This window comes from Xyrauchen texanus, chromosome 12, assembly GCF_025860055.1.
Source record: "Xyrauchen texanus isolate HMW12.3.18 chromosome 12, RBS_HiC_50CHRs, whole genome shotgun sequence".
NCBI classification, from domain to species: domain Eukaryota; kingdom Metazoa; phylum Chordata; class Actinopteri; order Cypriniformes; family Catostomidae; genus Xyrauchen; species Xyrauchen texanus.
In genome coordinates this window covers 32,223,966-32,240,080 of record NC_068287.1, presented here as the reverse complement: position 1 = coordinate 32,240,080, position 16,115 = coordinate 32,223,966, and the positions used below count along the sequence as shown (strand labels likewise).

General features: G+C 39.2%; 1 pseudogene; it reads right to left on the bottom strand.

The window, feature by feature from the left end:
* Positions 1-16,115, bottom strand: part of LOC127652344 (cytosolic Fe-S cluster assembly factor nubp1-like) — a 48,380-nt pseudogene that overhangs the window by 19,214 nt on the left and 13,051 nt on the right.

Here is a 16,115-nt window from a genome sequence, read left to right as displayed (position 1 = left end):
TAAACTATTATTTATATTGGCTCTCACCTCCTCCTTTCCATTGATCCCTTTACACTGGTGCCGAAACCCGGGAAGGAGGAGGGATACGCCGTAGTAGAGTTCTCGCCACTACCGTCCACCCCAACGGATCAGCCGCGGCCATCTGCCGGGGAACGAGGAGCCCAGCCGCCTGAAAGAAGACGATGGCCGGCGACCGCGAGTGGATAAGGGTCTCCTAGCCGACTGCCTGGAGCGGTCAGGGCCGCTGCCAGGGGCGCAGGAGTCGCCTACCGGCCGCTGTAACAAGGCAGGGTTTAAGACCGCCGACCGCGAGCGGGGAGGGGCTCACTGGCGGCCGCCTGGAGCTGGAGAACCTTCTGTTCCCCGAGAACGCGGCGGTGCGTTCCTCTGATCCGCCCGGAGAGGTGCGGCTGTCGTCCGATAGAGGGAAGGAGGAGTGGCCGAGGAACAAGCTGCGGCGTAAGATTTTTTTTTTTTTTCACCTCTCTCCTCTCTCTCTCTCACTGTTGCTCTGCGTTGGCCTTTTCCCTCTTCTAAATTTGACAGTTTTTTGGGGGGTACTACACTGTTACAGGAAGTACCCCCCATTTTAATTATTTCTGTTTCCCTCCCCTTGTTCCCTCCCTGGAAGGCTGCTGGACCAGACAACATTCCTGGCAGGGTGCTCAGAGGATGTGCAGACCAGCTGGCAGATGTTCTTACTGTAGGTCTCACAGTTTAGGAGTGGGTTTGGTTATTAGCAATAATTAATAATTATCAATAGAACATTGATTAGAATCAATGTTAGCTTTTTTTAATCCTTTAAATCAACAATCATCAAATTTAATAGAACATTAATTATTATCAAATATAATAATTAATTATTAAAATTAATTAAACATTGATTAGACTTAACACTAGCTTATTGATCCTTCAAATTCAACAATCATCAAAAATAATTGTCAATTATCAAAATCAATAGAGTATTAATTAGGATTAATGTCAACGGGGCACCATCCTGGAATCAGGGACTAATAACCAGACAGTATAACAGACTCAATGTTAGATTGTTCTCTTAGGAAAAGTTTCCTCGCTCTGTCTGCGGCGGTACGGCTGCTGATTCTCGGCGGGCTGGCGGAGACATCAGCGACATCAACTTGATTGAAGAGGGAAGGGAATTCTTCTTTCTTCCCTTCTGCAAGCAAACGGATGAAGATGCAGATTGTTCGGCGGTTTCCTTCGGATCCGTTAAAGTGTTCGGTGGAACACAATGTAATCTCAACTCGTCCAGCGAGATGGAGATTGTATGGCCGCAGTTTCAAGTTACACGTTACTTCCTTGTGCAACGAAGCAACACCTGAGAGCAGCGATGAGCCACGTCTACATATGGCACACAAAGTCACTGGAAGCGGGATTTCTACTCCTGATGACATCAAAGTTGAGGTGCGTTCTGTTGAGTGCCTCATCTAATAGGAGTTGTGAGTTTGATCCTTTGGAATTTCTCACAGTTGTAAAGTAAGCAAGGCTTTTTGGGATTTGTAGTCGGTTTTGTACTCCCTTTGTTTGATTTTGGCGTGGTTTTTATCAGCAAGATTTATGACTTTGTTTTTGTGGGCCTCAGTCAGGCTTTACAACTGTGTTAGGCCTGCCTTTGTCTTGTATCTGAATACATGAGGCCCAACATTACCGACATCTTCAACATCTCTCTGAGCAGCGCCATCGTTCCAATTCAAGGCCACCACCATCGTCCCCATGCCAAAGAAGTCTTCAGTGTTCTGCCTCAATGACTACCGTCCCGTCGCACTAACACCCATCATCATGAAGTGCTTCGAGAGGCTTGTCATGAGGCACATTAAGACCCAGCTGCCCCCCTCACTAGATCCACTGCATTCTGCGTATCGTCCCGACCGTTCAACAGATGACGCCATCGTCACCACCCTCCATCTGGCCCTCACCCACCTAGATAAAAAGGACCCATATGTTTGAATGCTGTTCATAGACTTCAGCTCAGCATTCAACGCAATCATTCCTCAGCACCTGATTGGAAACCTGAACCTGCTGGGCCTGGACACCTCCCTCTGCAACTGGATCCTGAACTTCCTGACTGGGAGACCTCAGTCAGTCTGGATCGGGAACAGCATCTCCACCACCACCACATTGAGCACTGGGGCCCCCCAGGGCTGTGTGATCAGTCCACTGATATTCACTCTGCTGACTCATGACTGTGCAGCAATGCACCGCTCAAACCACATCATTAAGTTCACCGATGACACGACCGTGGTGGGTCTCATCAGCAAGAACGACGAGTCAGCATACAGAGAGGAGGTGCAGCGGCTAATGGACTGGTATAGAGCCAACAACCTGTCCCTGAATGTGGACAAAACAAAAGAGATGGTTGTTGACTTTAGGACGGCACAGAGTTAACACTATCCACTGAACATCGACGGCTCCTCTGTGGAGATCGTCAAGAGCACCAACTTCATTGGTGTTCACCTGGCGGAGAACCTCACCTGGTCCCTCAACACCAGCTCTATTGCCAAGAAAGCCCAGCAGCGTCTATACTTTTTCGAAGGCTGAGGAAAGTACATCTCCCACCCCCCATCCTAACTACATTATATAGAGGGACTATTGAGAGCATCCCGAGCAGCTGTATCACTGTCTGGTTTGGGACTTGCACCGTTTCGGACCGCAAAGCCCTGCAGAGGATAGTGAGGACAGCTGTGAAGATCGTCGGGGTCTCTCTTCCCCCACACTGCATCCGCAAAGCAACCAGCATTGTGGATGACCCCACACACCACCCACACAAACTCTTCACCCTCCTGCCATCTGGCAAGAGGTACCGAAGCATTCGGGCCCTCATGGCCAGACTGTGTAACAGCTTCTTCCCCCAAGCCATCAGACTCCACAATACTCAGAGACTGGACTGACACACACACACACACACACACACACACACACACACACACACACACACACACACACACGTGTCCTGAGTTGCACTTTAATTATTGTCACTTTATACCGGGCTGCTACCGCAATAACTGCTATGTCCATAGAACACTATCTATGTTATGTTTGTTTACATTTGGCATTTTTAGAAACTGTCATCTTTTTGCACTACTGTTGTCCTGTTCATTTTTATAAATTTATTGTACGGTCCTGTACTTTTTGCAGATGTTTGCACGTAAACTTTATATAGGTATGTTATTTAGTCTGTGTAGTCTTATGTGGTTCTGTGTTTGCCCTATGTTGTTTATATGTAGCATCATGGTCCTGGAGGAACGTTGTCTCGTTTCGCTGTGTACTGTACTAACTGTATATGGTTGAACGACAATAAAAACCACTTGACTTGACTTGACCTGCTCTCCCTCCAACCCCATTATTTTTGGTATTGATGGCCCACAGATTTCCACATCTAGCAATGCTACCTAGAACAGGGAAAAATAATCTACTAAGGGTATGTAAATTGACACAAATTGTTTAGTAAAGACATGTGAACATTTACAAAGTGTGCCTTTACTAGGGTGACCATACGTTCTCTTTTTCCTGGACATGTCCTATTTTTCGGACCTTAAAAATGCATCAGACCGGGATTTCTAAATTTGCGAAAATGTCTGGGAATAGTAATAGTAAATGAAGGTACACTAATGGCATCAACTATTTTATTTTAGTACATGGACATTAAAAAAAATGTTGGAAATTGTTATTTATTTATATACATGTTACATATTATGTTAATAGAGTGTCTTTTTCACTGTATTAAAGTTTGCATTCATTGTAACACTGTTTTGAACCCTTTACCCCCCCCCAGGAAAACCAGAATATGGTCACCCTAGCCTTTACCCTCCTTAATATAATTGAATTGACTCACTTTGGTCTTATGCAGTACACTGAAGTTACCACAAGACGTCAGTATGGCACAGATTACAGCCTGGTGAGACCTGCTCACTAAGTTCTGAACAAACATTTAAGTCCTACATCTAAATACACAGAGCAAAATCCCCTTCAGTACACTCTTCAGCTATTGAAACTTGTCACTTCTATTCTGCTTTGTTAAGAAAACTTAAACTTTACCATATCCTGTGTGGTATGAATGAAAGCTTCAGTGTTTTGGTCTCTTATATCTTAGTGTAAAGTACAGTGAATATATTATACCAGCCCTTAGTCATGGTTATATTTGAACTCTGGGCCAGATGTCAAGCAGAGCTCTGAGATAAGAACAGGTGCACAATGTGTGTGTGTCTGAGTGTGCCAGTGTGACTCATAACACAAACAGCACACTTCAAGAATTACTGCCAAAACTAGAGAACAGACGAGAGAATTAAATTCAATTGAATTTCAAACTCAGATATAAACCTAATAAAAAAAGAATCATACTGCAAACGCTTTCCTAATAATATGAGTTTGCAAACAGGCTTGATCAAATTCTAACAATTAAGAAAAGGAACAATTGTTTCTAAAAATGGTGTGTTGGGAGCTTAATGTCATCCTGTAATTCATTAAGCTAACCTTTTACATTCCTGACCATCGGGTTCAGTGATGTCCATTCTCTTATTTATCTATTGGCCCTTTCCCACTGGAAGAAGTAAACTACTACTTTTCATAATTTTCACATGAGGAACTATAGTTCCTATTAGCCGGTTAGAGACTTTAGAGGGACCTTTTAGCTCCTACTCAGGGGTAGGTACTTTTTGAGAGAAGAGGGACTGTGGGAGGTTCTGCAACCTGTGATTGGTCAAACGTGCATGATGCACAAAGCAATTAGAAACGAAAATAGTCGACAGGTGCCATGAGTAAACAAACTGCTAGTAGCTGCTAGCTTGCCCTAATTTTCCAATGCCCTTAACATAAAGAAATAACATAAAACCAACATTGTCTCTAAAGAGTATCACCTGTTTCGCATATTATGCATGTGCGAGGGATGAGCAAAACTGCTGCATGACTTCAGTGGGAGATGCGGTTTGAGTTTTCAACGATCTGTACTGTGTAACTATACAAAAAATAAAAGTGATTTAAAAGTGATTACAACATTGAATTTTTCCTTGAATAGCGGACATATATAATAAGATGTTCGAGAGTGTGTGACTGAAATCTAAGAGCAGCCATATCACCCTGCAGCTCTTGCCTGGTTGCCCACTATAGCTACTGTAAGCAGGGTTGATCCTGGGCAGTATCTGGATGGGAGACCTCCTGGGGAAAACTAAGGTTGTTGCTGGAAGAGGTGTTAGGGAGGCCAGCAGGGGGTGCTCACCCTGTGGCGTGTGTGGGACCTGATGTCCCAGTATAGTGATGGGGACACTATACTGTAAAAAGGCACCATCTTTCGGATGAGACATTAAACCAAGGTCCTGACTGTCTGTGGTCATTAAAATTCCCAGGACACTTCTCGTAAAAGAGTAGGGGTGTAACCCCAATGTCCTGGCCAAATTTCCCCATAGGCCCTTCTCAATCATGGCCTCCTAATAATCCCCATCCATGAATTGGCTGCATCACTCTACTCTCTCCTCTCCACCAATAGCTGGTGTGTGGTGAGTGTACTGGTGCACTATGGCTGCTGTCACATCATCCAGGTGGATGATGCACACTGGTGGTGCTTGAGGAGAGTCTCCCTATACTAGGTAAAAGCACTTTAGTGCCTAGAAAAGTGCTATATAAATGTAAGGAATTATTATTATCTATTATAAACTAAACCATCGTGAAATCTAGTTTACATGAGGAAAGTGTTGCGTTCCTGTTACTGCATTGTTAACTTGCATCAAGACGTCGATATGTCAGTGGGTGAGTATTTCAGTACAGTCATTTATGTTGAGTCATTAAAACCTTTTTTTAAAGATGAGCAGGTTTATAGTGCATTTTCAAAATGTTTTCAGCTGAGTTAAGCATGTGCTGCTTGGTTAAAATAGCTGAGCACCTCATCTCTGCTCTCACTGCTGCTTCAGAGACGCAGCACAGCCTGGCTCACACACCCAGTGTAAAGACTGTAACCTGAAGACACAGTTTGTGTAAAACAGCCCTAACAAAAGTGTAGATCCGATCCTATCATCCTCAATCTGTGTTGATGATTTTGTTGTTGCTACTGAATCGCATGTGTTAACAACGTCAGAAGAAAAATTGCTGACACTAGACAACATCACTACGGGGTTACTTTTGTGTGTTCGAATGCAAGATTGAAATTCATCTTAAGAGCGCTCTCTCTCTAGGTTTTCTGTTTTAAGGTGCTCTCTCTCTCTCTCTCTCTCTCTCTCTCTCTCTCTCGCTCTCTCTCTCTCTCTCGCTCTCTCTCTATCTATCTATCGCAGTGTTCAATATACACACCTCAGCATGGCCTCAAACCCACAGCTGCAGATGTGATCTCGGCACGGGAAAACAATGGGATAGGGAACACCTATCAGAGGGCTGATATTCCTGGCATTTGTAAAGGAGATCATCAAAACTCTTTCCTCTTCTCTGACAACAGGCCCCCGTGGGCTGCTGCATGCCCACTATATTATATTGCAGCATGTGTTTAAATGATTATAGCAAATCTTGTATGATGAGTAAGTGTGTGTGTGAGAATAATCAGTAGCAAACGACGGGAACAGATAGAAATTCCAGATGTACTGATGATTTTCTTTTCTTTGCCTCTATTGGAGCCTTTCTTTTCATGCAACAATGACATGAATTTAACCTAAATTAACATTAAAGCAGCATAGAAATAACAACAATGATGTGATAACTTGCTCTAAAATATTTGGTCTAACATCTAAAATAGTCTGATGACCTACTTGCCACTTGCTTGAATTAAGCATTCTTTGTCAACAACTGAACTAAGCACTGTATTCTTTATACATAGCCTTGGTGCGGTCACACTCAGAAGCTGTTTATTTCTCCCTGTTCCTCTGCTTCCTGAAGGAAATTTACTCAAAGCAAACAAAAAATTCCACAAAATGAAATCCCAAAGGAACGAAGCAGGTTCCCTCACCCTGTCTTTCATTCTCCCTTTCACTCTCTCAGGAAATGGCCTCTTGGTTAGCATGGTTGCGGGGAGGGTAAGACTGTGGTCAGATCAGAAGTTAGGGATTCTCCCCCAGAGCAACAGGGGAAGTCACACACCGCTTCCATTCAGAGTTTGAATAGGCATTCCTCTGGCATCTCCCATTCTTCTTTCCAGTACTTCCCTTTTTCCTGGTTTAAAAACACAAACATACGTGTATGCCTTATTTGACATTCCTAAATCAATGTCGTTTTAAACTTTGAAAAATGAAAATAATCCCATGGACCTCTTGAGGGAACTATAAAGCAGCAAAAAATGAGCCTGCTATGTTTGAGATCAGATATACTACAGGCTTGGTTTCTATACAATTGTCTATATGTTCCTTAAAGGTCTTAAAGAGTAAGAAAACAGTAAGGTTGTTCAAAAATGAGGCAGCAAAATTGCTCAGCCTTTTTAGATACCTCATTCTGGCCAAATTCTAAGGCAGCATCACATGTATTCTTTGTAGACAAGGCAATTCCAGAATGCACTTTACCAGGTACCAAAAAAAAAACTATCCAAGAGTCGTCGAGAGATCTGATTTGAAATATATTTCAACAATTAAGGTATAGATAAATTCAAAATGCACTATATTTAGCTTATACCGATTCGTAAAATGCTAACATCAAACTCTATTTTGATTTGTGTCATGTGAGGAACAATATTTGTTTGGCATGCATAGTTGCTGCCTATGAAGAGTGTTCCAAATCAGTCCAGTATGAGGTTCCAGTTTGGTTAGGATGCTGCCATACAAGACAGAATTCCTATGTAGGCAGTAGATAGCAAGGCAGCTCACTAGGTTTTGAAGTTGAGCTAATAAGTGTTGAGGATTTGATTTATATGACATTTCTTTCTAAAGCTGGGGTACCCCTAATAGTCGACCACCTTAGTTGATGAGAAGAGTCTTGGTCGACCAAGTTTTGAGTGGTCGGTTGGATGCAGAAAAAAAAAAACACCTCCACAGGAAACTACGTGTCTACACTCTAGGTGGTACTATGGGGTAATATTCGTTAAGCCAGGTTAGGGTTAAGCCTAATAAAGACACCTTGATTTCAAACTTTGAACTTAATATGTATTTATTTTAACAAAAATGTCAAATGAAACTGGAAAAATTTGTTGTTCAACTTTTTGAAAGATGGCTTTACAACAGTAAAACAAGACAACATAATATATGTGAATATACTTGCTTTAGTGATTTTGCATTCAAAATTAAAAACTTACATTTCTAAATTCAAATTGTACTCCGAATGAAACGAAAACGCAATTAAAATAAATTGATCCAAAAAATTATATATTAAACAAGTAACCTTCCATTTACCGTCAGGCAAGAATCTGTCTAAACATGAAGGTGGAAAATTACTTACACAAATGAAGACATAAAAACAATTTTAAATGTAAAAATAATAATCATAATGATGATAATAATCACTGAACTATAAATCATGGTTCAAGGTGAATGTGTTTTTGTATTATTTCATGTTTTAATCACAGATGTACAGGCTGCAGAGTTGTGGTCACTATAAACTGCTCTGTGGAAATAAAGTGAACCGAACTCAAAGCACCTCCTGAGCTGAGATGTCTGATGTCATTTGCAGCATTCTCATAGACGATATTTGTTCTTACAACAACAAAAAAACATGCACATGTTCCACAAGACTGCACACATCCATACAAACATTGTGTCATACATGTGCATAGATGGCTTTTCTGTCATCTGTTCTCAACAATATAATAAAGAGTGTTTCTTCAAAGGCATGTCTGTGCATCTACAGGCAAATAATTTTAAATATTAATTGGATAATAATTGAACTCAAACCATTTTCTGATTTTCTTTCAATTCATCTTAAACGTGCGATAACTAGTCAACTAATTGTTTAAACTAATGCCTACTAGTCGACTAGGAAACTCTTTGGATGGGGGGCAGCTCTAAGCCTTTCCATTCAAGAGTACAGTAACAGTATCCAACAAACTGTTGGGTGGTGTGACTTGGTGGATAAAGACCTGGTCTAGTAAGCCAAAGGTTGTGGATTCAAACCCCTCAACAGGAGATTACAGACCTATTGTGCTCAAGCAAGGCACTTAACCCAGGTTGCAATAATTTACTGTAAGCTGCTTTCGATATAAAAAGCATATGTTAAACAAAGGACACTAAGATAATGCACCACCATAAATACTCATCTAATGACTGACCAAAAACCTCCAATAACATTTTCATATGCTAATAATGAAATCCTCACATATCCAAAACAATATTGTTGTTAAAGAACTGAGGCTTTAAAACGGTTCAGCTGCAGGCAGTTATTTTCAACCATCAAAACAACTGGCTGCTATGTTCATCAGAATTCTGCTACTGCAATCGAAAACTGAATTCTGTCAGTTAAACCATCAGTATTTCCTAAGAAAGTGGCTTGGGACGCATGCAAAACAGAAGAAAAGGTTTAAGATAGGCACAGCTCTCTCATAAACGGTTTTTATCCTCTGTGAAAGGAGAAGAGGGAGGACAGAGTTCATCCAAGGGAAATTCTTTCTTCTTTCTATCTTTTTCCAATACATGTCAAGAGGCTCATCTCGCAAATTATGGAAATGTATGCCATTGTATCTCTACAGACAAGCAGAAAGATATTTAAGAGTTATAAGGCACAGAAAGAGAAATGCCTCACAAAATTGAAAACAGCCTGTGAAACGAAAAACAAAAAGATTTGCAACTCAAGAACCAAAACAAGGGTGTTTGAAACATTTACAAACAGCACAGAAAATGGCACAAGAACAAGACACACCAGTGTCAAATGCAAGTCTCTTCCCAGATTCAGCTGGGTGTAGTTTTTCCCTGTTTATCAAAACTATCAAACAGTCTCTGGGCCCTATTTTAAGAGTGCTAGTGCTAAGCGCAGCACTATGTGAAAAGTCATACATGCAAAGTCAATGGGCATTGCAATGAAGTTATAGTATTTCATGCAAGCATGTGCTAAGTCAAGGCGCAAGTTGCTTTGTTGAAATTGCACATGCAAAGCACTAAAGGGCTGGGCCAAGTGCAATTGAATTTACACGTTCTTCTCCTGCACCGTCTGCGTCCTATTATATAGTCCATTCCCTGTCGAGTAACAGCAATATAAACAAGACAGCACATTCATAAGACATTGGCAAAATGGACTGTATGCAATGAATTAGAAGAATAGAAATATGGACTTACAATCTTGTGTGCATTATCTGCATCCTTGTTAAATGTCAGGCCAATTTCTATGACAGTGACATGCTCCTTTATATACGCATGGAAAATGTGGTTCTCATCAGGATTTGGATTTATGCTCTGTTAATTTATTCAGAATGTAAGCATTATTAATTATTGTCATCTGTTGACACAAAAATCATGGCTATTATTAACAGTGATTGTATCAGCACGTACTTCACTTCTACCAGTCAATTGTGATTAAAACAAATAATTATTTATTAAAACAGAAAAAAATACAAAATATTTCTAAATTCAAATTACTTTTCAAAGAAAATGAATATATATTCCAAATATAGAAGTGGTAAAAAAAATAAAATAATACGTTATATATAAAATGATTTATCCATCGGCCCCTTTTTCCACTCTATGACAACAGGTGGAAAAATATCAATACAAATTAGATCATAAATACAACTGTAAATTCAAACATAATAATAATATAAAATAAACCATGACCTTGAAATAGTTCAATACAAATCTTATATATATATATATATATATATATATATATATATATAGTTGAAGTCAGAAGTTTACATACACCTTAGCAAGACACATTTAAACAATTCCTGACATTTAATCATAGGTCAGTTAGGATCACTACTTTATTTAAAGAATGTGAAATGTCAGAATAATAGTAGAGAGAATTATTTATTTAATCTTTTATTTCTTTCATCACTGTCCCAGTGGGTCAGAAGTTTACATACACTTTGTTAGTATTTGGTAGCATTGCCTTTACATTATTTAACTTGGGTCAATCTTTTTAGAATAATAGTTCAGTCATCAAAACTATGGAATAACATAAATGGAAATCCAAAATAAATCAAAACTTTGTTATATTTTAGCATCTTCAAAGAAGTCACCCTTTGCCTTGAATTTGCAGAAATGTGCTCTTGACATTTTCTCAACTAACTTCGGGATGCTTTTTAAACAGTATTGAAGGAGTTGCCATCTATGTTGGGCACTTATTGGCTACTTTTCTTTATTATTTGGTCCAAGTCATAAATTTAAAAACTTTTTTTTTTAATTACATTTTATGTTTATAATTAAATTAATATGGTGGCACAATTATATTTTTGTCTACAAAACTAATTTCAAACATTTAAGCATACGCCTTCAGAGCAAACGATTTGAATGAGAAACATGAAAAACATTTCAGTCAAGTGTTTCAAAACATTTGACCTGTAGTGTAGTGTAGTGTAGTGTGTAATATATATATATTATATATATATATACAGTCCTGTGCAAAAGTCTTTTTTGATAGTATGTGAATTCTCTCTATAACACTCCCAAATAGAAAGTTGTTCAATGTTGTCATATCCACCTTTTACCTCATATTTGTGTGAAAGTGACTTCTGTCTGCTTGTATAAATGTAACACATCATAAAAAAGAAGCATTTCACCGCTGTTCAAATGTTCTTCAGATCGCATTATTTATATGGATATATGTTTAACAGCTGAAAATAATAAATATGAAATAAAAAATAACAATAAAATGCAAAGTAATCTCTTCAGTGGAACTGTAGTGGAACACATTTCTATTTTATTTTAAATATGTAATCCCATTTTCCATTACCATGATAAGTAATATATACTCCCTCAAAATAAAAATATCACAGAATACTAAACGAAGGATTTACATTTCAATAAAATGAGAGAACTGGTTCTTATTACTTTTGCAAGTCACTATAGCAGGTTTATCCAGTTACTGCCACTAGCACAAAAACATCCTTATTAAGTTCTGCATTATGCTGTTCATTTTGCTGTAATGATGACTTCATAACTTTTTCAGGCTCTAGTTACCATGAGTGAATGCCACACCTCTATATTACTTTACTTTTTAACTCTATTTGCATTGACATTCAGTCAGAGCCTGAAGCGTTTAACCTAAATTTAAAAAGAATGTAAAAGCAGAATCTTGACGTAATTGACTAAATTCAATACAAAGATGCTTATTAGCACAAAATGAGTTTATAGAGGCAAACAATACTGTTTACTATCATTTTCAGCTGGCTGATGAATTTTTGATAATATGAGTTTCAATTCTAGCTTTGCAACCTTGGATAAATTGTGGCAACAGCTTAGCAGTTTAGAAGAATAGATTTTTTACTCTGCATAATCATCTGCACTGAGAAAGGCTCTTAGTATTCTAAAAATTCATACTACCGGTCTACAAGATTTAGAAGTGTTTAGCAAAACAAAAAAACAAGAGCTGGTATCTGGGTCTGTAATGACTCAACTTGATTTGCCTCTATCCCCTTCAGAAACGTCTGATTCGCAAACAACACATCTCAAACATACAAGTGCCCAAATAAGATTGCATCCTAGTATCAGCCCAGGTCGGTGAGTACACACATTCCAGAAAACACACTCAAATAGCCAAAGTAATTGTTTATGAAGGACTCAACTCCTTTTACTAGGACCACTGCTACTAAATGACATCTTAGATCATGGGAACATAAGCAGAGAAATGTGTTTCCTTAGAATACAGAGTTTGCTGTGCTTATAAAGCCCTACCAGAGGAAGTAAGGGTGTGTTGCTGGATAACTGGTATAGCTGCCAACCAATATCGGGAGGGATTTCTTAAGGGTGTTGGGATAAGTAAACTCCAACTTGACAAACAGAATGGCAGTTTACAAGAAAATCACTTTGTGGTTGACCAATATGGGTTTTCCAGCTGATGCTAATCAGGGCCGCCCAAACACTCGATTGGGCCCCTGAACAATGTAACCCAACAGGAACACTCCCTTTTCCACCGAAATGACTATGGCTAATGTGCCGAGCCTTTGCTTGGCTGATCTATGGTGAGGGCAACCTGAAACCTATTGTAAATTGGCCACGCTTTACCACTGACCTGAGAGCTGAATGGTGACGTAACGGGTTGCATGGCTACGTGGTAGTTTTAAGCGACTACCTCAAACATAAACAAACATAGCATACAGTTTTAGTTTTTTTGAGGAAATATGTAAACATACAGAGAAATGCAATCCAACATTATTACATTGTTCAACAAGATTTCCAGAGATGATAGGCCTACTATGCCCAAGACAACAGGTAACATGATTACATTATTATGTTTAAACTTTTTAAATTGAAACTATAGTACTCTAAGTACTATAAACTGTAAAAGTGTAATCGTTATTAAAATTGGTGTAGCAGATGGTTATTTTTGGATTTTTGCCATTTAATATATTGTTAAAGTCTTGATTGAGAATCCTACTGGTTTAAATAACAGATATAGCTGCAATCATCCTAACTAAATGAGTAATCCCCTTTCTGAACAAAACAATGCACAAAATAGGATGAGAAGTGTGTTAGGAAAGCTAAAAAAGTTGAAAAGTTAAAATTAATTACTGAGGTCAGCTGCAGAAGACACCAGTGTTTATTTCAAGCGAGACTGACTTGATTCAATGCCCTGGTTAGTTCGCTGGATGGTCAGTGTTCGAGCATAGAGTCCAAGACATCATTGCTTTCTCCACTGCCACTTTTGCTTGGGTCTCTTGGAAGTTTTCACACTTAGTTTGTTTGAGCACTCCAAATGCTCTCAGAGAGGTATAATGTATATATGAATAACCCAAGTAGTCTTAGAACCCCCTAAAAGGACCCAAATGCGAAGGTGATAATCCCTATGTTTTGCTTTTATTTGTTTGATTTGTGAATCAATAAAGAAAAAAAAAAAATTGGGGGCCTGGGTGGCACTGGGTTTGGTTCACTTAAAACACACTATATGTGGAACCACCCTTATGCTTCTTGTACTCTCTTTAAAGTTTTCAATTTGTTTATGATTTGTTCAGTCGTCCGTTTAAAGCCGGTGTGCATCAATTCTTGCTGTTTCTCCATGTATACTTTTTCCCTTTGCAATTTATCTAGATAATCTTGGATCTCCATAGAAGATCATATCGCACCTATCAGTCCATTGGACGGGGGTGGATGGTTGTGTGGCGATATATGTCACAGGATTATTGTACAGGCAATATCAGAGCAGGGGTGCCAAGCTTTTGGGGGTGCCGAACTATTAGGCGTGGCGATCTATCTCTCTTGGGCCACATCAGTAGCTGGGCCCCTGAAAGATCTCCCCCTTTTCCACCCTTATGATGCTAATATTGAAAGAGGTGAAAATGTTTGGAAAAGTGCTTTTTTTCTGAACAGGTTTCCCAAACAGCCCCCCAGTGCACTGTTTGGACAAATAGGTTCTTCCACCCCAAACTCACACCACAGCCAGTGTTACAATGTCGGGCTGATCAAACAGTGCAAAGCTTTGAAAGACCCAAAGCACCATGTTCACACTCTTCAGGAAATCAACCTACAAATGGCTTACTTAAAGTCTCTTCATAAGCTGGGGTATAAATATTTTACAAAAAATCATGTTGAATGCACAGCAGCTTAAAATGTGTTTTACGTTGGAAACTTTTTTTTTTTAGTGACCTCTCTGATATACTGTTGAATTAAGAAGTTTACATACATTTGGGTTGAAGTCAATAAAACAAATTTTTTAACCACTCCACAGATTTCATTTTAGCAAACTATATTTTTGGCAAGTCGTTTAGGACATCTACTTTGTGCATTACTTATTTTATACCAACAACTGTTTACAGACAGTTTGTTTTACTTTTAAATGACTATATCACAGTGGGTCAGAAGTTTACATATACTAATTTATCTGTGCCTTTAAGCAGCTTGGAAAATTCCAGAAAATTATCTCAAGGCTTTAGGCAATAAGCCAATTAGCTCCTGATAGTCTAATTGGCTAATTGGAGTCACCTGTGGATGTATTTTAAGGCCTACCTTCAAATTCAGTGCCTCTTTGCTTGACATCATTGGAAAATTAAAAGATCACAAGTATCTACGTCCTCTGGTCTGATGAAACAAATTTTGAACTGTTTGGCCATAATGACCATCATTATGTTTGGAGGAAAAAGGGTGAGGCTTGCAAGCTGAAGAACACCATCCCAACCGTGAAGCATGGGGGTGGCAGCATCATGTTGCGGGGGTGATTTGTTGCAGGAGGGACTGGTGCACTTCACAAAATAGATGGCATCATGAGGAAGGAACATTTTGTGGATGTATTAAAGCAAGTTCTCAAGACATCAGCTAGGAAGTTAAAGCTTGGTTGCAAATGGGTCTTCCAAATGGACAATGACCCCAAGTACACCTCCAAAGTTGTGGCAAAATGGCTTAAGGACTACAAATTCAAGGTATTGGAGTGGCTATCACAAAGCCCTGACCTCAATCCGATAGACAATTTGTGGGCAGAACTGAAAAAGCATGTGCGAGCACGGAGGCTTACAAACCTGACTCAGTTACACCAGTTCTGTCTGGAGGAATGGGCCAAAATTCCAGTAAATTATTGTGAGAAGCTTGTGGAAGGCTACCCAAAATGTTTGACCAAAGTTAAACAATGTAAAGGCAATGCTACCAAATACTAGCAAAGTGTATGTAAACTTCTGACCCACTAGGAATGTGATGAAAGAAATAACAGCTGAAATAAATAATTCTCTCTACTATTATTCTGACACTTCACATACTTAAAATGAAGTAGTGTCCTAACTGACCTAAGACAGGGAATGTTTTCTAGTACTAAAAGTCAAGAATTGTGAAAAACTAAGTTTAAATGTATTTGGCAAATGTGTGCAGTACGGTGCAAAAGTCTTAGGCACATAAGATGTTTCACAAAAACATTTGTCTCAAGGTTATTTACTGTATAACTTCAGCTTTAGTGTGTAAATAGGAAATATATATAAAATATATAAAATTCCTTTTGCAAAAAAATAGAAGAAAAGGGAGCACTGCAGAAAATGGCATGGCCCCCACAGAGCCCCCACCTGAACATCGAGTCAATCTGGGATTACATGAAGAGACAGAAGAAATTGAGACAGCCTAAACATAGAAGATCGG